The sequence below is a fragment of the Lepisosteus oculatus genome, unplaced genomic scaffold, assembly GCF_040954835.1.
Source record: "Lepisosteus oculatus isolate fLepOcu1 unplaced genomic scaffold, fLepOcu1.hap2 HAP2_SCAFFOLD_63, whole genome shotgun sequence".
NCBI classification, from domain to species: domain Eukaryota; kingdom Metazoa; phylum Chordata; class Actinopteri; order Semionotiformes; family Lepisosteidae; genus Lepisosteus; species Lepisosteus oculatus.
In genome coordinates this window covers 801,347-823,777 of record NW_027168182.1, presented here as the reverse complement: position 1 = coordinate 823,777, position 22,431 = coordinate 801,347, and the positions used below count along the sequence as shown (strand labels likewise).

Here is a 22,431-nt window from a genome sequence, read left to right as displayed (position 1 = left end):
GGAGTCGATAAACCACTCGTTTTTCGTATAACTAGACATATATTCATTTGTTACCGATTTCATTCATTGAGCACGGATACAATAGAGGTACAGCCATTCACTGTTTGACATGTCTGCACTGGTACAGAACCGAGCAATCAGGAAACGGGTGAAACTATCTTTAGACTCAGCATACAGTACCGAGGCCCCCCATGACCAAATAAAGGCTAACCTCGATAATCAGCCTAAAGAACGCAGACTACAGCAAAACAACTGACTTTGAAAAGGGAATGAACGTCCGGAAGGAGTAGTGGAACAAGCTTGAGATGCTTCTCCGGACCCCTAACTAAAAGCCAGCGAGAACCAGCAGCGGCGTCCACTCCTGTCGAACCGGGATCCTTCCGCAGCCACGCAGCTCGTGGTGTCCTAACCCTCCCGTATCTGATTTTGGACCAAGCACATCAGGGGAGAGCGCGAACGCAGTCCCCCACTACCAGAAATTATGCAGTCGAGATTCCCACATTTGGGGAATTCGCAGGGGTCAGCACAGCCGGAGTGCAATGGCCGAGCCTCGCCCTGGGTGAACCTCCTTCTTGATCAAGGTATCTCCCCTGCCAGGTAAGTATGAGTTAAACAGGCCCCTGCAAGCGGCCCGCACCCACAGCACAAATCGCGCAGCCTAGGCCACCTCCTCGCCCCGCACGCCACCGCCTCCTGCTGGGCCCACTCTTTCACACACTCACACGCCACACTAACACTCAAAAGTGTGGGCAAAACGAGGAAACGAGCGCGCCGTTTCCTACACATCTGCAGTCGCCGTTGCGCATTCGCAGCATGTCCCGGGATGCAATTCGGCCTCATTTGCATAACTCCAGACCGGCAGATCGCCACGCAAGCTCCCGACGTGCGCCTGCCACACACCGAACAAACCTTTTCAGCAATTTCCAAAAAACGGGCCTGCTCGCCTGCCCACAAGGCTCCGTCTCTTACCTGCTCTCCAGAGCCTGCTGCCTTCTGTGCTTTTCTCTCGGCACCGCTGCAGTGCACACAACTCCTGCAGCGGGAGGGGGGGAGAAAGTTCCCGCGCTCCGCCGCAGGGAAGGCTCGCTCCGTGCGCACACGTCCTTTCGATGCCAGTCCAACAAGTGCTCCGCATTAGCTGCGTCGGGGCTCCGGCGTGTCGCACCTCACCTCACCTCGCACTGCCCCCTCCTTGAATGTCTGCCGCTGGGCATGCCCCGCTCTCCTCCGCCTTATCTTATCGCGTGTGAGCACCGACAATGGCCACAATGCCGGGGAATGGCACCTGTAAAGTGTTAATTGGGGCACAGGAACAGCCCGTCTCGTCTCCGGGGGGCCGGCTTCAGAGACAATACAGCAAACACAGCGGGGTGGGGGAAGAAGACGACACCACACATGCGGGTACATTCAGCTCCGGCGGGAACGAGACATTTGTCGGTCTTTTCAAGTGCCGAGAGCCGAGCAATCCTTCACTTGTATCGGTTCTCCCCGGTGACTAGATCTGGCCCTGCGACTCTCGACTGGGCTCACCCCCGGGGCAGCCCAGGAGGTGTGAGCCTGGCCGGCACCCGGATGGGAGATTCCACCCCGGAAAAGCTCCGGTTGCTGCTGCTCCTGCAAGAGGTGTGACTGGGACCAGTAGGGAGTGCTCACCCTGCGGGCTGTGTGGCTCTCTTACGCCCCAGCCTCCTGATGGCGACACTCTGCTGCACAAACAGGCGCCGTCCTTCGGGGGAGGCGTCAAACCGAGGTCCCGACCCTCCTTGGCCATTAGGAAACCCCAGGGCGTCTCTCAAAAAGAGTGTTAGTGCTCCCCTTTACCCATCTGGTGTTAGTGCTCCCCTTTACCCATCAGTCGGGGTCTCCTCCTAATCCCCGTCTCACCTGTAACAATCAATGACGAGGCCCCCCTGTCCGTGAGATTTAGTACTCGCGCAAGAGACCGGGGGCAGAGCGCGAACGCGGTCCCCCGCCCCCCACAAAGTGCGCGCTCCGGGTTCCCTCTCGGGGCCCTGCAACACAGCGGAAGGGCAGCGAGAAGGAGCCTCTTGCTCTGACGCCGCAAGGCCACAAGAGGGCGGAGGCGCCGCGCGCCCGGCCGACGTGTTGGACCGGTGCGCTTTACGTGCTGAAATAAACACGCGAAAGCCCCGAAATGTTTCCAGAGTGCTGTGCACTGGAGGTTTTTGTCTGGTGAAGACTTGCCTGGTGCTCCTCGTGCAGATTGTTTGTCCTCCTCCAGTGCGGGACGAGCCAACACAAGGGAGCGCATTCGCCAACATCCAGGCACGCAATGCGATTTGGAAAGCAGCTCCTTTCCAAAGAGTTGCACACGAACGATCCTTCAGTCCCGCTCGGAGGGCACGGAACCCCCGCCACACACAGCTTCAAGTAGCGAGTCAGGCGCAAGGGGTTTCGCTTACGGCCACACCACCCTGAACATGCCCGATCTCGTCTGATCTCGGAAGCTAAGCAGCGTCGGGCCTGGTTAGTACTTGGATGGGAGACTGCCTGGGAATACCAGGTGCTGTAAGCTTTTGCTCTCCCGGCCAGCAGGGGTCGCCGTTGGTGCCGTAGGCTTTGGGAGGAAAACCTGCAGGATGGAAAGGTGATCTATAGCCTCATCTCTAGAGATGTTTTGTTGCTGTGGCATGTGTGTGACCCATATTCAAAAAAAAAAACCCGTCTGTAAAACGAATATCGAAGCTGCCTCTAAATCTGCAAATGAAGATGAGTCGATAAACCACTCGTTTTTCGTATAACTAGACATATATTCATTTGTTACCGATTTCATTCATTGAGCATGGATACAATAGAGGTACAGCCATTCACTGTTTGACATGTCTGCACTGGTACAGAACCCAGCAATCAGAAAACGGGTGAAACTGTCTTTAGACTCAGCATACAGTACCGAGGCCCCCCATGACCAAATAAAGGCTAACCTCGATAATCAGCCTAAAGAACGCAGACTACAGCAAAACGACTGACTTTGAAAAGGGAATGAACGTCCGGAAGGAGTAGTGGAACTAGCTTGAGATGCTTCTCCGGACCCCTAACTAAAAGCCAGCGAGAACCAGCAGCGGCGTCCACTCCTGTCGAACCGGGATCCTTCCGCAGCCACGCAGCTCGTGGTGTCCTAACCCTCCCGTATCTGATTTTGGACCAAGCACATCAGGGGAGAGCGCGAACCCAGTCCCCCACTACCAGAAATTATGCAGTCGAGATTCCCACATTTGGGGAATTCACAGGGGTCAGCACAGCCGGAGTGCAAAAATGACTCTGTTTTCTCCCCGAGCGAGGAGGAAGGAGAGCATGGCGATGGGGACAGCTGGAACCCCTCCACCCCTCCCTCTACCCCCTTCCTTGAAATGGACTCCGTGAACGCTTTTACTGCTGCCACCCTGATGAAGGCTCATTCAGAGGATGGCTGGCAGGAAATTGGTAAGAAGAAAAAGAAGAAGGTAACAGGTGAGACCGAAGAGAAATGTGTTTTGTAAAGACTGGTTCCACTTTCTTATGTAATATGGCTCTAAACATAATTTCTCTTAACACCAGAGGTATCAATGACAGAGTGAAATGCCAGTCTGTCTTTGATTACCTCCAGCAGAGAGAGGGAGATGTGTTGATGTTGCAGGAGTGTGCTTTAGCCTATCAAGAGAGGTATAAAAGCTTTGAAGATAGGTGGGATAAAGGGCCTTCTGTTTGGTCAGGGGACAATAACAACAGAGCCTCTGGCGTGGCCATTCTTTTCAAAGGATGGGCTTTCAAATTGAAAAGTATTCAGAGGGTCATAGATGGCAGGTTGCTGTGTGTGGATGTGGAATGGGGGACCGTTAACCTGCGGCTAATCAATGTGTATTGTCCTACTGACGTGGGAGGAAGGGTGGAGCTACTCAAGGCACTCTCTCCCCTATTGTTAAGTAGCACAGACGTGATAGTGGGAGGGGATTTTAATTGTATCTTAGAGCACACAGACAGGCAGTCTAGCTCTCCGATAAAATTGGATTCCAGCTCACTGGCCCTGCAAAACTTAGTTCAAGACTTTAAACTCTCAGACACATATAGATGTATATATCCCACAACAGCAGGATATACATGGTCAGGGAGGAATAGCAGCTCCAGAATTGACTATTGCTTTGTCTCAGAGAGAGTGAAAGTTGTTGGGGTCACTCTTCAGCCTGTCTTCTTCTCAGATCATCAGGCTTTAGGGTGTAGAGTGGAACTCCAGGGCGGGACTGTCTTTGGCCCAGGCCTCTGGAAACTCAACACAAAGCTGCTAGAGAACGAGGGGGTAGTATCCCGCTACAAGGAGAAACTATCACAGTGGCTGTCCTTGCAGTGTCTGTACGGGTCAGTAGGAGAGTGGTGGGAGGAGGTGAAGGTGAGGACAAAGGCCTTTTTCATGGCTGAGGGAAGGAAGGCTGCTGCCAGACGGAGAGGAGTGCTAGCCAGGAAACAGAGGCAGCTGCAGCGTCTCTACACGATGCTGCACAGTGGCTTCGATGTGCTCGAGGATATCACCCTTTTAAAAAAGGACATCCGGAGCATAGCCGAAGAAAGTAGTCGAGGAGTGCTGTTAAGAAGCAGAGTGCAGTTCTTGGAAGAAAATGAGAAGTGTACTCGCTTCTTTTTCAGGAAAGTGGTAGGCTCCAAGTCTGTCATGGAAAGTGTAGTTGATGAGGAGGGACGAGAGAGAACAGAGCCGAGTGCTATCCTCTCCTGCACCGAGGCCTTCTACTCAAGACTGTACAGCTCTACAGAGGTAAAGGATGAAGAAATTCATTTTTTTACCTCAAAGCTAGAAAACGTTTTGAGTGAAGAAGATAGGGAAGTACTTGAGAGCGATTTGACAGTAGAAGAGCTGAGACAGGCTATGGAGAGCTTACAGAAGGGGAAAACTCCGGGTGCTGACGGGCTCCCTAAAGAATTTTATTGCACCTTTTGGGATCTGCTTCAGGATCCGCTACTGCTCCTATTCGAGGAAAGCTATAAGACAGAATTGCTGCCTGACTCCTTAAGAGAAGGCACTATCTCTCTCTTGTTTAAGAAAGGAGCAAAGAATGACATAAAGAACAGGAGACCCCTCAGCCTCTTAGGCGTGGACACTAAGATCCTGCGCCTACAAAATGTAGTGGCCTCACTGGTAGGGAAAGAACAGACTTGTGGGATAGCAGGACGCCTGATGAGCGACAACCTGGCCTTGTTGAGGGATGTTTGTCTGTACTCAGAGGATCGCTCCCTCCCTCTGTGCATTTTAGGTGTAGACCTAGAAAAGGCCTTTGACCGCCTAAACCGGCAGTACTTAACATCGGTACTTGAGCACATGAATTTTGGCCCCATCATGAGAAAGTGGATTAACCTGCTGTACACAGGTAGCAACAGCAGAGTAATGGTTAATGGCAATAGATCACGCCCCTTTGAAGTCTGTTCAGAGGTGAGGCAGGCCTGCCCATTATCCCCCTTGTTATTCGTTTTGGCTATGGAGCCCTTAGCCTGTGCCTTGCGCCAGGATCAGGCCATTAATCGGATACCAGTGCCTGGAAGTGGGGGAGGAGAGGTAAAGACATCTCTATACATGGATGACGTCACCCTGCTCCTCTCTGACAATGCCTCAATTAGCAGAGCTCTGCAGTGCTGTGATCGTTTCTCTTTGGCTTCATCCGCAAAAATTAACAAATCTAAGAGTGAGATTTTTTATCAGAACTGGAGGGAGCCAAAAGAAGGACATGATCTCAGGCTGCAAGAGAAGAGAATTAAGGTCCTGGGGGTGTATTTTGGAGAAGAGATGGGAACAGTAAATTGGCAGAACAAATTGCCAATCTTAAACAAAAAACTGATGCAATGGAAGGACCGAGACCTCACCATGACAGGGAAGGTGCTGGTCATCAAAGCCGAGCTCTTGCCTGTCTTGAATTTTCTGGCTTCTACCTTCCCAATCCCACACCGTGTTGCAGCGGTGCTGAGGAGATTGATGTTTCAATTTCTATGGGGTGGGAAGCAGGAAAGACTCAGAAGGGAAATAATGTACAGGCCGCTACCATCAGGGGGGAAGTCTGTCCCAGATATTGCTACGAAGCTGCTGTGCATTTTCCTGGCCTCTGTGCTGAGAGGCTTTGCAACAGCACCTGCAGCGCGTACCTGGACTTATTTTTCCAGGCTCTGGGTAGGTAGGGAGGAGTTCAGAGTGTGGGGTGTCAGACCCAAGCTGGACGTCCCACTCTCTGACACATGCCCTGCAATTTATGGGACAGTTAAAAGTTTTCTAAGATCTCACCCAATTGGCCATATTCCCCTCCGAGATGTCAGCGTCCAAAAACTGGAAGATTTCGTTGCACCCCAGAACAATAGGCAGACCCCTGTGGGCATTTTAACATCAGCCCAAACAAGGAAGGTGTGGAGACACACATCCTCTAAATTTCTGTGCAACATTAACAGAGATTTAGCCTGGAGTGTCTTCCACCAGTGCTTACCGGTACGAACTTTCTTGTACCGTAGGGGCCTCACCCCCAGCCCTCGCTGCGTTAGGGTGGGCTGCGGCGAGGAGGAGACTGTGACCCATCTCCTGTGGTCCTGTTTTTTTGCTAAGGCCTTCTGGGCACAGTTTGAAGATTGGTTGCAGGCTCTCTTGCCCCAATTTACCCTGACCGCTGCTTTCGTCATATACGGCATCTCTCCTGTCAAACTTCCTCCCGACGTGTTTGACAGGATCTGGGCCGTGGTGAACAGTGGGAAAGACGCCCTGTGGAGAGTGAGGAACATGGGGCTGTTCAAAGGCATCGAGGTCCCAGTCAAGGCAGCAGGTAGCCTGGCCCTGTTCATCACCCGAGAGAACTATTACCTCAGAGATCTGTGGAGAGAAGGGAGGGAGGAAGCAGAAAATCTGTGGGAAATAGAGAGCATAGGTCAATATCTCAAGAAACTGTGAAAAACATTATCATGTTTAAGTAAAGAATGTGATTTGCACCAGAAAAAAAGAAAATTGTTGCTATGTAACTGTTACCGTGTCAAAATGTAATGAGATGTGATCATATATACTGTTTTAAGTATGTATATTAATGTAAAGCTTTCTGATTTGTGATGTCCTGTATTTTTTTGTGAAAAGAAAATAAAGTTCTTAAAAATCGAAATCGAATCGGTTCACCCAGGGCGAGGCTCGGCCGTTGCACTCCGGCTGTGCTGACCCCTGCGAATTCCCCAAATGTGGGAATCTTGACTGCATAATTTCTGGTAGTGGGGGACTGCGTTCGTGCTCTCCCCTGATGTGCTTGGTCCAAAATCAGATACGGGAGGGTTAGGACACCACGAACTGCGTGGCTGCGGAAGGATCCCGGTTCGAAAGGAGTCGACGCCGCTGCTGGTTCTCGGTGGCTTTTAGTTAGGGGTCCGGAGAAGCATCTCAAGCTAGTTCCACTACTCCTTCCGGACGTTCATTCCCTTTTCAAAGTCAGTCGTTTTGCTGTAGTCTGCGTTCTTTAGGCTGATTATCGAGGTTAGCCTTTATTTGGTCATGGGTGGCCTCGGTACTGTATGCTGAGTCTAAAGACAGTTTCACCCCTTTTTTTAATTGCTAGGTTCTGTAGGTTCTGTACCAGACATGTCAAACAGTGAATTGCTGTACCTCTATTGTACCCGTGCTCAATGAATGAAATCAGTAACAAATGAATATATGTCTAGTTATACGAAAAACAAGTGGTATATCGACTCATCTTCATTTGCAGATTTAGAGGCAGCTTCGATATTTTTTTTTTAATATGGGTCACACACATGCCACAGCAACAAAACATCTCTAGAGATGAGGCTATAGATCACCTTTCCATCCTGCAGGTTTTCCTCCCAAAGCCTACGGCACCAACGTATGCTATTGCAGACACCAACGTTGCCTAGATAGAAAACCGAAATAGCCGTGGGTTTGCTTGCTGGTCTGAAGGATCTCTCTTCGAATCTCTATCATTTGTCAATGGAAGTAAAAGGCACTGCAATCTCATACATTCAGAATCAAACCCGCAGCTGTTGTTCGACTTTATTTCTTGACTAATTACATCTGAGTGTCGCATGAGCAGTTACATAAACTTGTCTGGTATATTTGAACACAAATGCCGTTCTTCAATTAAAACTAACAGTACATTGTCAGGGACATTCAGTTCTATACAAACAAGAGACAGACAAGAGAATATTTCTACCGTTCATGTGGACTACGTGTTGACTTACTGATCGGAATAATTGAAAAGTTCAGGCTCATAGCCGATGCAGTGCGTGCTAATTAGAACAGCAACGCTGAGCTCTCAGCACCGTACTGAGGCCAGGTGTTTTTCTAAAGCTGTCAGGTGCAGTTCATTTACATGAAGAAAATCTCTTACTGGGTACGATTACAATGCAGTAAGTAGCACAGACTAATTAGGGAGTAGACCGATGCGTTTAAAAACGACCCGAGCCAGACAAGAGTCGAACCTGCAATCTCCTGATCTGTAGTCAGACACATTATCCATTGCACCACTGTAACCCAGTGAGATCAGCACTGCAACTAGTAAAATATTACCCCCGGTCCATTCTTTTCCAAAAGTGAGAAACACCTGTTTTCTACATTTTGTCTGTTTTAAAACCATATCTCTTTAAACCAAACCAAGAGTCTGTCTTTTGCACTGATATTCTGATTCATTTCGATTTCAAAGAAAAAAAAAACATTATCTTCCAAAGCATCATAAAATTGTCCCTTCTTCCAGACTCTACTTCTCTCTTGTAGTAGTACAGCAGACCTTTCCAGGTGAGCAGGTCACAGAGTCCGAAATGAGCTTCCTCCATCAAGCAAAGTACCTGAACATTACTCTGTCTTCATAAAAGTGCCCCTGTAATAAAGAAATTAAATCCGAAATCAAGAGGGCAGTTGCCTACTGAAGTTCAAGAAGTCATCAATTTTAACCTAGCAACACATTAAAGGCTGCATCTATACAAGTACGATTCTAGAAATGCTCACCAGATTACGTTTTAAGAAGGAACTGCGCCTCAGGTTCCGCCGAGATCTTAACTCGGATGGCAGGATTCAGAGTCCGGAGTGCGGACTGATGGCGCACGGAGGGTCCACATACTGTGGATCCCTCAGTGATCTTCCGCGTGTTCAAACAGCCAGCGTGTGACTCCCCTGTCCCCGTGACCTCATTGCTCTGCTCTCGCCTCTGTGCAGCCGAGCCCGACTCATGGTAAAGTGGAAAAAAATATGCCCTCAACGTGAGATTGACTCTGGAGTGAGGATAGACGTTACCTTTTTATCGTTGAACAGGATGTATGTGATGTGGCGACTAGGTTCAATTTTGTATCCTCTTTAAAAGATTAAGGACTGGGGTGAGCGTGATTTACCACCCTTTCAGCTAAGAACCCGACGTGCGCACCGTTTAAGCTGCATAGACTCGGTCGTTTAACTCTTCTCCATTAGAAGGGTTAAGGTTAAAGAAAAAAACATTGCTGACTTCTTTTTTTTTTTGCCAGCCACGAGTGCTGATTAGCAAGGTTTGTATTTCATGTTTTGCAAGTTGCATCCATTATAAGAAAAACAAGTTGTTCAAGACAGGAAATGAATGCTTGCATTTAATTAAGTCTAGCCGTAGGCGGTTGTCCATAATGACCAGTTCTGTTCGAGAAGACAGAACAAAAAAGGCACCGCTGGGATTCGGAGCCAGGGTCTCCTGTGTACTAGACAGGCACCTTAAGCAACTAAGCCACGGCGCCCCAGGAGAGCTGTCCTTTGACAGCCACTTGGACACACCACTCAGACACATCTGCATTCGGTGTGTGCTCCGCCTGCTCGCTGAGCAAGTTGCCACCTTTACATATAATAGCAACATCAACACCAAGAGAAAGGGTGACAAATGGCTTTTATCTGGAACTTTTCATGTCCAAGGAGCTCAATGTGCTTTCTGTGTACAACAGGGCCACTGAACTCCACACTGGCCACTGAACCACAGCAGTGGCTTGCTGGCTCGACATCTCCCAAGGAAAATGTTGAAATCGCATGTGGAACAGGAAAATGACCCTCGAGTACGGGGGAAAAAAAAGAAAAAGATCATCTGGAGCGCGCCAACCCATGTCCGGACAGCGCAGCTCCCTCGACGAGGTGGCCGAGTGGTTAAGGCGATGGACTGCTAATCCATTGTGCTCTGCACGCATGGGTTCGAATCCCATTCTCGTCGCGCTCCATGTCTGACACGTGCGCCCGTTCGGCGTTGGCCCTCCTGTCGCTTGCTCCGGTTCTAGAGCCGTGCATTTTCTAGCGGTGGCTGAACATGGTATAGTAGGCTAACGTCGGTATCGAGCAGTAACAGTAACGGTATTTACGTGCCGCTGCTGCCAAGTGGCTCTGGGTTGAGACCGCGTTTTCACTTACTTGCAACGCAAACGGAGAAAGCGATTTTTGACAGTCTCTCGAGAGACCGCGCTAGGTGTTTAGGGATAGACTTTGTCAGTTCCCCCTGGGATGGTGGCCTCTCAAATAGTTTCTGATTCCTTATACAGTAGAAGCCTGCTTCGTGGCTTAAATCCAAGCTAAGGAAACGAGTTAGAGGTCTGATGCAGAACTGCGAATTCAATGAAGGGGAACACTACAGTACATTGCACTGTATGTGTGAGGAAAGCTGCCCCCTTCAGTCCCTTGTCGACCGAACAGAGGACTGTAAAGGATACCGCCAAGAAACTTAAGGATGCTGGTTGGAATCCAGCTCCAAAGAAGCCCCTTTGGGTGTTATGTCATCAAAAAGTAAGAACAGCGAATCTCCCTTTGATCAAAAGCGCAACAGAGCTGTTTTCCGTGGAGCAGGTTTCAGACCCGTAGACCTGTTTTATTTGTAGGGCAGGGCGCATTCCCAAACGCGAATCTCCTGTTTTAGAAATGCTTTGGGCGGCGTGAAGTGAAAATAAGAAGTGGGCTCCAGATGCACATGGAAGCAATCAAGTGTTTCATCCGAGCTGTTTCAAAGACTGCCCAAGAGCTTTCCTTTCACAGAGGCGCAACGATTAATGATGGGGGTGCACCCTTCAATGCGCCTTACGACTCTAGGGAGTGATTGAGACGATTCGTAGCGTGTGCTCATTTCTCTCTATTCCCCGTGTTGCAGTGGTAGGATGACGTAAATTACTGCTTCGACACGTAACGGCATTATAATCACGTGCAGGAGCTGAGGGCTTTAGTTTTGTTTCGTTTTCCATGGCGTTCGTAAGCGCGCAAATCAAAGGCAAGTCCTGCGTCTAACACGAACGTAAATGCTTTTGAAAGTGCAGTGTGGTGCAGCTTGTAAAATCCTTGTCCACATTTGTGGTTTGTTGATGTTTGTTCTGTCTGCCAAAGTTGCATTTTGACATCCGGACGGGGGGACTTTATCATTTGAACGTGAAGCCAGCCTTAAACCCTCTGAGGCGTGTCTGTCTGCCGGCACGTATCTTGTGAAAGGTATTTTTTTTTTAACGGAGAGCAACTTTAAAAAGGTATCCGCAGCCACCTCGCAGTCCGTGTTTGATTATAGGAGGAATGCGGCGGCGGCGGGCTCGCTTTTGTCGTGGTCGAGTGGTTAAGGCGATGGGCTCGAAATGCGTTGGGGCTTCCCCGCGCAGGTTCGAAACCTGCCGACTCCGGCGTCTGCCGCACGTCGCCTTGTGCCTGCGCGGCAGAGGCGAAGTGCCGCTTCTCCTTTCCTGGTACTATAACAACGCTAAATCGCTTGGCCCCGCTGCCATGGACATCAATTCTTCAGATAACCACACACTTTGCCTTCGCACCTCTGGTGCTCTGCTTATGCCTTTGAAAACCTAATGAATAAAGCTGAAAGAACCGACACGATATGTAGGTGCTCCTAAAGCACGCAGTAAAGAACTGTTAACAGCAAGGGTTTCAGTGGGTTAACTGAGGAGAAGGCGTGATCGCTAATTGTTGACTTTTTATTTGGTGTTAGAAACACTCTTACTGTGCATGACGTGCAACAAATGTAGCCACAGAAATTGCATCACGCTTTCATGTATGCTATTGCAGACACCAACGTTGCCTAGATAGAAAACCGAAATAGCCGTGGGTTTGCTTGCTGGTCTGAAGGATCTCTCTTCGAATCTCTGTCATTTGTCAATGGAAGTAAAAGGCGCTGCAATCTCATACGTTCAGAATCAAACCCGCAGCTGTTGTTCGACTTTATTTCTTGACTAATTACAACTGAGTGTCGCATGAGCAGTTACATAAACTTGTCTGGTATATTTGAACACAAGTGCCGTTCTTCAATTAAAACTAACAGTACATTGTCAGGGACATTCAGTTCTATACAAACAAGAGACAGACAAGAGAATATTTCTACCGTTCATGTGGACTACGTGTTGACTTACTGATCGGAATAATTGAAAAGTTCGGGCTCATAGCCGATGCAGTGCGTGCTAATTAGAACAGCAACGCTGAGCTCTCAGCACCGTACTGAGCCCAGGTGTTTTTCTAAAGCTGTCAGGTGCATTTCATTTACATGAAGGAAATCTCTTACTGGGTACGATTACAATGCAGTAAGTAGCACAGACTACTTAGGGAGTAGCCCGATGCGTTTAAAAACGACCCGAGCCAGGCAGGAGTCGAACCTGCAATCTCCTGATCCGTAGTCAGACGCGTTATCCATTGCGCCACTGGCCCCGGTGTGACACTGCAGGACTGTAACCCAGTGAGATCAGTACTGCAACTAGTAAACTATTACCCCCGGTCCATTCTTTACCAAAAGTGAGAAACACCTGTTTTCTACATTTTGTCTGTTTTAAAACCATATCTTCTGTCTTTTGCACTGATATTCTGATTCATTTCGATTTCAAAGAAAAAAAAAACATTATCTTCCAAAGCATCATAAAATTGTCCCTTCTTCCAGACTCTACTTCTCTCTTGTAGTAGTACAGCAGACCTTTCCAGGTGAGCAGGTCACAGAGTCCGAAATGAGCTTCCTCCATCAAGCAAAGTACCTGAACATTACTCTGTCTTCATAAAAGTGCCCCTGTAATAAAGAAATTAAATCCGAAATCAAGAGGGCAGTTGCCTACTGAAGTTCAAGAAGTCATCAATTTTAACCTAGCAACACATTAAAGGCTGCATCTATACAAGTACGATTCTAGAAATGCTCACCAGATTACGTTTTAAGAAGGAACTGCGCCTCAGGTTCCGCCGAGATCTTAACTCGGATGGCAGGATTCAGAGTCCGGAGTGCGGACTGATGGCGCACGGAGGGTCCACATACTGTGGATCCCTCAGTGATCTTCCGCGTGTTCAAACAGCCAGCGTGTGACTCCCCTGTCCCCGTGACCTCATTGCTCTGCTCTCGCCTCTGTGCAGCCGAGCCCGACTCATGGTAAAGTGGAAAAAAATATGCCCTCAACGTGAGATTGACTCTGGAGTGAGGATAGACGTTACCTTTTTATCGTTGAACAGGATGTATGTGATGTGGCGACTAGGTTCAATTTTGTATCCTCTTTAAAAGATTAAGGACTGGGGTGAGCGTGATTTACCACCCTTTCAGCTAAGAACCCGACGTGCGCACCGTTTAAGCTGCATAGACTCGGTCGTTTAACTCTTCTCCATTAGAAGGGTTAAGGTTAAAGAAAAAAACATTGCTGACTTCTTTTTTTTTTTGCCAGCCACGAGTGCTGATTAGCAAGGTTTGTATTTCATGTTTTGCAAGTTGCATCCATTATAAGAAAAACAAGTTGTTCAAGACAGGAAATGAATGCTTGCATTTAATTAAGTCTAGCCGTAGGCGGTTGTCCATAATGACCAGTTCTGTTCGAGAAGACAGAACAAAAAAGGCACCGCTGGGATTCGGCGCCAGGGTCTCCTGTTTACTAGACAGGCACCTTAAGCAACTAAGCCAGGGCGCCCCAGGAGAGCTGTCCTTTGACAGCCACTTGGACACACTACTCAGACACATCTGCATTCGGTGTGTGCTCCACCTGCTCGCTGAGCAAGTTGCCACCTTTACATATAATAGCAACATCAACACCAAGAGAAAGGGTGACAAATGGCTTTTATCTGGAACTTTTCATGTCCAAGGAGCTCAATGTGCTTTCTGTGTACAACAGGGCCACTGAACTCCACACTGGCCACTGAACCACAGCAGTGGCTTGCTGGCTTGACATCTCCCAAGGAAAATGTTGAAATCGCATGTGGAACAGGAAAATGACCCTCGAGTACGGGGGAAAAAAAAGAAAAAGATCATCTGGAGCGCGCCAACCCATGTCCGGACAGCGCAGCTCCCTCGACGAGGTGGCCGAGTGGTTAAGGCGATGGACTGCTAATCCATTGTGCTCTGCACGCATGGGTTCGAATCCCATTCTCGTCGCGCTCCATGTCTGACACGTGCGCCCGTTCGGCGTTGGCCCTCCTGTCGCTTGCTCCGGTTCTAGAGCCGTGCATTTTCTAGCGGTGGCTGAACATGGTATAGTAGGCTAACGTCGGTATCGAGCAGTAACAGTAACGGTATTTACGTGTCGCTGCTGCCAAGTGGCTCTGGGTTGAGACCGCGTTTTCACTTACTTGCAACGCAAACGGAGAAAGCGATTTTTGACAGTCTCTCGAGAGACCGCGCTAGGTGTTTAGGGATAGACTTTGTCAGTTCCCCCTGGGATGGTGGCCTCTCAAATAGTTTGTGATTCCTTATACAGTAGAAGCCTGCTTCGTGGCTTAAATCCAAGCTAAGGAAACGAGTTAGAGGTCTGATGCAGAACTGCGAATTCAATGAAGGGGAACACTACAGTACATTGCACTGTATGTGTGAGGAAAGCTGCCCCCTTCAGTCCCTTGTCGACCGAACAGAGGACTGTAAAGGATACCGCCAAGAAACTTAAGGATGCTGGTTGGAATCCAGCTCCAAAGAAGCCCCTTTGGGTGTTATGTCATCAAAAAGTAAGAACAGCGAATCTCCCTTTGATCAAAAGCGCAACAGAGCTGTTTTCCGTGGAGCAGGTTTCAGACCCGTAGACCTGTTTTATTTGTAGGGCAGGGCGCATTCCCAAACGCGAATCTCCTGTTTTAGAAATGCTTTGGGCGGCGTGAAGTGAAAATAAGAAGTGGGCTCCAGATGCACATGGAAGCAATCAAGTGTTTCATCCGAGCTGTTTCAAAGACTGCCCAAGAGCTTTCCTTTCACAGAGGCGCAACGATTAATGATGGGGGTGCACCCTTCAATGCGCCTTACGACTCTAGGGAGTGATTGAGACGATTCGTAGCGTGTGCTCATTTCTCTCTATTCCCCGTGTTGCAGTGGTAGGATGACGTAAATTACTGCTTCGACACGTAACGGCATTATAATCACGTGCAGGAGCTGAGGGCTTTAGTTTTGTTTCGTTTTCCATGGCGTTCGTAAGCGCGCAAATCAAAGGCAAGTCCTGCGTCTAACACGAACGTAAATGCTTTTGAAAGTGCAGTGTGGTGCAGCTTGTAAAATCCTTGTCCACATTTGTGGTTTGTTGATGTTTGTTCTGTCTGCCAAAGTTGCATTTTGACATCCGGACGGGGGGACTTTATCATTTGAACGTGAAGCCAGCCTTAAACCCTCTGAGGCGTGTCTGTCTGCCGGCACGTATCTTGTGAAAGGTATTTTTTTTTTAACGGAGAGCAACTTTAAAAAGGTATCCGCAGCCACCTCGCAGTCCGTGTTTGATTATAGGAGGAATGCGGCGGCGGCGGGCTCGCTTTTGTCGTGGTCGAGTGGTTAAGGCGATGGGCTCGAAATGCGTTGGGGCTTCCCCGCGCAGGTTCGAAACCTGCCGACTCCGGCGTCTGCCGCACGTCGCCTTGTGCCTGCGCGGCAGAGGCGAAGTGCCGCTTCTCCTTTCCTGGTACTATAACAACGCTAAATCGCTTGGCCCCGCTGCCATGGACATCAATTCTTCAGATAACCACACACTTTGCCTTCGCACCTCTGGTGCTCTGCTTATGCCTTTGAAAACCTAATGAATAAAGCTGAAAGAACCGACACGATATGTAGGTGCTCCTAAAGCACGCAGTAAAGAACTGTTAACAGCAAGGGTTTCAGTGGGTTAACTGAGGAGAAGGCGTGATCGCTAATTGTTGACTTTTTATTTGGTGTTAGAAACACTCTTACTGTGCATGACGTGCAACAAATGTAGCCACAGAAATTGCATCACGCTTTCATGTATGCTATTGCAGACACCAACGTTGCCTAGATAGAAAACCGAAATAGCCGTGGGTTTGCTTGCTGGTCTGAAGGATCTCTCTTCGAATCTCTGTCATTTGTCAATGGAAGTAAAAGGCGCTGCAATCTCATACGTTCAGAATCAAACCCGCAGCTGTTGTTCGACTTTATTTCTTGACTAATTACAACTGAGTGTCGCATGAGCAGTTACATAAACTTGTCTGGTATATTTGAACACAAGTGCCGTTCTTCAATTAAAACTAACAGTACATTGTCAGGGACATTCAGTTCTATACAAACAAGAGACAGACAAGAGAATATTTCTACCGTTCATGTGGACTACGTGTTGACTTACTGATCGGAATAATTGAAAAGTTCGGGCTCATAGCCGATGCAGTGCGTGCTAATTAGAACAGCAACGCTGAGCTCTCAGCACCGTACTGAGCCCAGGTGTTTTTCTAAAGCTGTCAGGTGCATTTCATTTACATGAAGGAAATCTCTTACTGGGTACGATTACAATGCAGTAAGTAGCACAGACTACTTAGGGAGTAGCCCGATGCGTTTAAAAACGACCCGAGCCAGGCAGGAGTCGAACCTGCAATCTCCTGATCCGTAGTCAGACGCGTTATCCATTGCGCCACTGGCCCTGGTGTGACACTGCAGGACTGTAACCCAGTGAGATCAGTACTGCAACTAGTAAACTATTACCCCCGGTCCATTCTTTACCAAAAGTGAGAAACACCTGTTTTCTACATTTTGTCTGTTTTAAAACCATATCTTCTGTCTTTTGCACTGATATTCTGATTCATTTCGATTTCAAAGAAAAAAAAAACATTATCTTCCAAAGCATCATAAAATTGTCCCTTCTTCCAGACTCTACTTCTCTCTTGTAGTAGTACAGCAGACCTTTCCAGGTGAGCAGGTCACAGAGTCCGAAATGAGCTTCCTCCATCAAGCAAAGTACCTGAACATTACTCTGTCTTCATAAAAGTGCCCCTGTAATAAAGAAATTAAATCCGAAATCAAGAGGGCAGTTGCCTACTGAAGTTCAAGAAGTCATCAATTTTAACCTAGCAACACATTAAAGGCTGCATCTATACAAGTACGATTCTAGAAATGCTCACCAGATTACGTTTTAAGAAGGAACTGCGCCTCAGGTTCCGCCGAGATCTTAACTCGGATGGCAGGATTCAGAGTCCGGAGTGCGGACTGATGGCGCACGGAGGGTCCACATACTGTGGATCCCTCAGTGATCTTCCGCGTGTTCAAACAGCCAGCGTGTGACTCCCCTGTCCCCGTGACCTCATTGCTCTGCTCTCGCCTCTGTGCAGCCGAGCCCGACTCATGGTAAAGTGGAAAAAAATATGCCCTCAACGTGAGATTGACTCTGGAGTGAGGATAGACGTTACCTTTTTATCGTTGAACAGGATGTATGTGATGTGGCGACTAGGTTCAATTTTGTATCCTCTTTAAAAGATTAAGGACTGGGGTGAGCGTGATTTACCACCCTTTCAGCTAAGAACCCGACGTGCGCACCGTTTAAGCTGCATAGACTCGGTCGTTTAACTCTTCTCCATTAGAAGGGTTAAGGTTAAAGAAAAAAACATTGCTGACTTCTTTTTTTTTTTGCCAGCCACGAGTGCTGATTAGCAAGGTTTGTATTTCATGTTTTGCAAGTTGCATCCATTATAAGAAAAACAAGTTGTTCAAGACAGGAAATGAATGCTTGCATTTAATTAAGTCTAGCCGTAGGCGGTTGTCCATAATGACCAGTTCTGTTCGAGAAGACAGAACAAAAAAGGCACCGCTGGGATTCGGCACCAGGGTCTCCTGTTTACTAGACAGGCACCTTAAGCAACTAAGCCAGGGCGCCCCAGGAGAGCTGTCCTTTGACAGCCACTTGGACACACTACTCAGACACATCTGCATTCGGTGTGTGCTCCGCCTGCTCGCTGAGCAAGTTGCCACCTTTACATATAATAGCAACATCAACACCAAGAGAAAGGGTGACAAATGGCTTTTATCTGGAACTTTTCATGTCCAAGGAGCTCAATGTGCTTTCTGTGTACAACAGGGCCACTGAACTCCACACTGGCCACTGAACCACAGCAGTGGCTTGCTGGCTTGACATCTCCCAAGGAAAATGTTGAAATCGCATGTGGAACAGGAAAATGACCCTCGAGTACGGGGGAAAAAAAAGAAAAAGATCATCTGGAGCGCGCCAACCCATGTCCGGACAGCGCAGCTCCCTCGACGAGGTGGCCGAGTGGTTAAGGCGATGGACTGCTAATCCATTGTGCTCTGCACGCATGGGTTCGAATCCCATTCTCATCGTGCTCCATGTCTGACACGTGCGCCCGTTCGGCGTTGGCCCTCCTGTCGCTTGCTCCGGTTCTAGAGCCGTGCATTTTCTAGCGGTGGCTGAACATGGTATAGTAGGCTAACGTCGGTATCGAGCAGTAACAGTAACGGTATTTACGTGTCGCTGCTGCCAAGTGGCTCTGGGTTGAGACCGCGTTTTCACTTACTTGCAACGCAAACGGAGAAAGCGATTTTTGACAGTCTCTCGAGAGACCGCGCTAGGTGTTTAGGGATAGACTTTGTCAGTTCCCCCTGGGATGGTGGCCTCTCAAATAGTTTGTGATTCCTTATACAGTAGAAGCCTGCTTCGTGGCTTAAATCCAAGCTAAGGAAACGAGTTAGAGGTCTGATGCAGAACTGCGAATTCAATGAAGGGGAACACTACAGTACATTGCACTGTATGTGTGAGGAAAGCTGCCCCCTTCAGTCCCTTGTCGACCGAACAGAGGACTGTAAAGGATACCGCCAAGAAACTTAAGGATGCTGGTTGGAATCCAGCTCCAAAGAAGCCCCTTTGGGTGTTATGTCATCAAAAAGTAAGAACAGCGAATCTCCCTTTGATCAAAAGCGCAACAGAGCTGTTTTCCGTGGAGCAGGTTTCAGACCCGTAGACCTGTTTTATTTGTAGGGCAGGGCGCATTCCCAAACGCGAATCTCCTGTTTTAGAAATGCTTTGGGCGGCGTGAAGTGAAAATAAGAAGTGGGCTCCAGATGCACATGGAAGCAATCAAGTGTTTCATCCGAGCTGTTTCAAAGACTGCCCAAGAGCTTTCCTTTCACAGAGGCGCAACGATTAATGATGGGGGTGCACCCTTCAATGCGCCTTACGACTCTAGGGAGTGATTGAGACGATTCGTAGCGTGTGCTCATTTCTCTCTATTCCCCGTGTTGCAGTGGTAGGATGACGTAAATTACTGCTTCGACACGTAACGGCATTATAATCACGTGCAGGAGCTGAGGGCTTTAGTTTTGTTTCGTTTTCCATGGCGTTCGTAAGCGCGCAAATCAAAGGCAAGTCCTGCGTCTAACACGAACGTAAATGCTTTTGAAAGTGCAGTGTGGTGCAGCTTGTAAAATCCTTGTCCACATTTGTGGTTTGTTGATGTTTGTTCTGTCTGCCAAAGTTGCATTTTGACATCCGGACGGGGGGACTTTATCATTTGAACGTGAAGCCAGCCTTAAACCCTCTGAGGCGTGTCTGTCTGCCGGCACGTATCTTGTGAAAGGTATTTTTTTTTTAACGGAGAGCAACTTTAAAAAGGTATCCGCAGCCACCTCGCAGTCCGTGTTTGATTATAGGAGGAATGCGGCGGCGGCGGGCTCGCTTTTGTCGTGGTCGAGTGGTTAAGGCGATGGGCTCGAAATGCGTTGGGGCTTCCCCGCGCAGGTTCGAAACCTGCCGACTCCGGCGTCTGCCGCACGTCGCCTTGTGCCTGCGCGGCAGAGGCGAAGTGCCGCTTCTCCTTTCCTGGTACTATAACAACGCTAAATCGCTTGGCCCCGCTGCCATGGACATCAATTCTTCAGATAACCACACACTTTGCCTTCGCACCTCTGGTGCTCTGCTTATGCCTTTGAAAACCTAATGAATAAAGCTGAAAGAACCGACACAATATGTAGGTGCTCGTAAAGCACGCAGTAAAGAACTGTTAACAGCAAGGGTTTCAGTGGGTTAACTGAGGAGAAGGCGTGATCGCTAATTGTTGACTTTGTATTTGGTGTTAGAAACACTCTTACTGCGCATGACGTGCAACAAATGTAGCCACAGAAATTGCATCACGCTTTCATGTATGCTATTGCAGACACCAACGTTGCCTAGATAGAAAACCGAAATAGCCGTGGGTTTGCTTGCTGGTCTGAAGGATCTCTCTTCGAATCTCTGTCATTTGTCAATGGAAGTAAAAGGCGCTGCAATCTCATACGTTCAGAATCAAACGCGCAGCTGTTGTTCGACTTTATTTCTTGACTAATTACAACTGAGTGTTGCATGAGCAGTTACGTAAACTTGTCTGGTATATTTGAACACAGATGCCGTTCTTCAATTAAAACTAACAGTACATTGTCAGGGACATTCAGTTCTATAAAAACAACCCAGTGGGCATTGATTCATCGAATATACGTATATTTACGGCGAAATTACGTCTATACGTATATATACGTCGCCTAGACGTATAATCAACGTCGAATTGCAACCGTAAAATCGACGACATGAATAAACGCATATATAACGTCGAAAACACATCTAACACAGTGCCTGAGGCTTTTTATTGTAAATTACGAAGTAAATTATTTTGGCAGTAATTAATTTACACGTGTATAATACATATAGTAAATATAATAAATTAATTACTGCCAAAATAATTTACTTTGTGCACCGTGCAGAGTGCCGTATACTCCTAGTTGCGGCACACACGATACATACAGTAAAAAGCCTCAAGCACTGTGTTAGATGTGGTTTCGACGTTATATAATAATAATAATAATAATAAACTTTATTTTATATAGCGCCTTTAAAGGTGGCTTCTCAAAGCGCTTTACAGGATGACAATAACAATAAATAAAAAGACTACAACAATAAATAAGAAAATTTCACAAGACAGGACACAATTATAATTACAACAATACAACAATAACAATAGAGGAGACCGTGGAAGATGGTATTAAGAAGAGCAGAGGGGTCAAGAATGGAACCAGTTAAGTAAAGGCTTTTCTGAAAAGGAGGGTTTTGAGTCTGGATTTGAAGGAGTTTAGAGAAGGTGACTCTCTAATATCCTTGGGCAAGGAGTTCCAGAGCTTGGGGGCATAGCAGGAGAAGGCCCTGTCGCCCATACAATGTAGACGGGCTTGGGGGACAGTAAGGAGGGCAGAATTTGAAGAGCGGAGGTTGCGAGGTGGGGAGTAGGGCGATAAAAGTTCAGACAGGTATTGAGGTGCCAAGCCATGTAAAGCCTTGTAGGTGAGCATGAGGATTTTAAAGTCTACGCGGAATTTGATCGGAAGCCAGTGCAAGGACTCCAGGATAGGAGTAATGTGAACACTTGCACTAGATCTGGTCAGGATTCTGGCTGCTGAATTTTGGACATACTGCAGCTTGTTCAGAGTAGATTTAGATACCCCAGGGAGCAGAGCATTGCAGTAGTCAATTCGAGAGAATACAAATATGTTGATCAGCTTTTCAGCCACAGTTAATGATAGCATAGGGCGTAGTCTTGCGATATTTCTAAGGTGAAAAAAAGATGTTTTGACAGTATGCTGTACATGTGGGTCGAATGTTAAGCCAGAATCGAATATAACCCCAAGGTTTTTCAATTTTGATTGGAGCTCAAGTACAGAGCCATCTACAGACAGGGTTACAGGACTGGCTTTACGAAGTTGATGGGGGGTACCAATAAGCATGACTTCAGTCTTGTCACAGTTAAGATGAAGGAAGTTTTGAGTCATCCAAATTTTTATGTCAGAGATGCAATTAGATAGAATAGAGACAGCCACATCAGTGTCGGGTTTGGTATGGATGTATATTTGAGTATCGTCAGCGTAAAAATGAAAGCTGAGGCCATGTGATCTTAAAAGCTGACCAAGTGGGAACATGTAAATGCTGAAGAGCAAGGGGCCCAGTATTGAGCCCTGAGGGACACCAGACTTGACAAGACCAATTTCAGACCTGTACCCATTGAGAGAGACAAAGTGACAGCGATCAGTGAGGTAAGACTTAAACCATTTGAGGGCAGTGTCAGAGACTCCAAACACAGTCTCTGAATATATGCGTTTATTCATGTCGTCGATTTTACGGTTGCAATTCGACGTTGATTATACGTCGAGGCGATGTATATATACGTATAGACGTAATTTCGCCGTAAATATACGTATATTCGACGAATCAATGCCCACAGCTTGGCATACAAGGGTTTTGCTGAGGGGGTCTTGC

At 47.8% G+C, this 22,431-nt stretch overlaps 7 non-coding genes and 2 pseudogenes across 7 annotated transcripts; 5 read left to right on the top strand and 4 right to left on the bottom strand.

The window, feature by feature from the left end:
• Positions 1-441: 441 nt before the first annotated feature.
• LOC138232483 (U1 spliceosomal RNA) lies at positions 442-605 on the bottom strand. The gene has a single exon (XR_011187207.1). It is a non-coding gene; the product is annotated as a U1 spliceosomal RNA (small nuclear RNA).
• A 1,812-nt stretch (positions 606-2,417) lies between these two features.
• LOC138232399 (5S ribosomal RNA) lies at positions 2,418-2,536 on the top strand. Its single transcript, XR_011187130.1, has one exon. It is a non-coding gene; the product is annotated as a 5S ribosomal RNA (ribosomal RNA).
• Positions 2,537-3,172: 636 nt separating this feature from the next.
• LOC138232334 (U1 spliceosomal RNA) lies at positions 3,173-3,353 on the bottom strand (annotated as a pseudogene).
• Positions 3,354-7,118: 3,765 nt separating this feature from the next.
• Positions 7,119-7,259, top strand: LOC138232331 (U1 spliceosomal RNA; annotated as a pseudogene).
• Positions 7,260-10,099: 2,840 nt separating this feature from the next.
• trnas-gcu (transfer RNA serine (anticodon GCU)) lies at positions 10,100-10,181 on the top strand. The gene has a single exon. It is a non-coding gene; the product is annotated as a tRNA-Ser (tRNA).
• A 2,389-nt stretch (positions 10,182-12,570) lies between these two features.
• On the bottom strand, positions 12,571-12,643 carry trnar-acg (transfer RNA arginine (anticodon ACG)). Its single transcript has one exon. It is a non-coding gene; the product is annotated as a tRNA-Arg (tRNA).
• Positions 12,644-14,248: 1,605 nt separating this feature from the next.
• On the top strand, positions 14,249-14,330 carry trnas-gcu (transfer RNA serine (anticodon GCU)). Its single transcript has one exon. It is a non-coding gene; the product is annotated as a tRNA-Ser (tRNA).
• A 2,389-nt stretch (positions 14,331-16,719) lies between these two features.
• On the bottom strand, positions 16,720-16,792 carry trnar-acg (transfer RNA arginine (anticodon ACG)). Its single transcript has one exon. It is a non-coding gene; the product is annotated as a tRNA-Arg (tRNA).
• Positions 16,793-18,397: 1,605 nt separating this feature from the next.
• trnas-gcu (transfer RNA serine (anticodon GCU)) lies at positions 18,398-18,479 on the top strand. Its single transcript has one exon. It is a non-coding gene; the product is annotated as a tRNA-Ser (tRNA).
• The last annotated feature ends 3,952 nt before the right edge of the window (positions 18,480-22,431 follow it).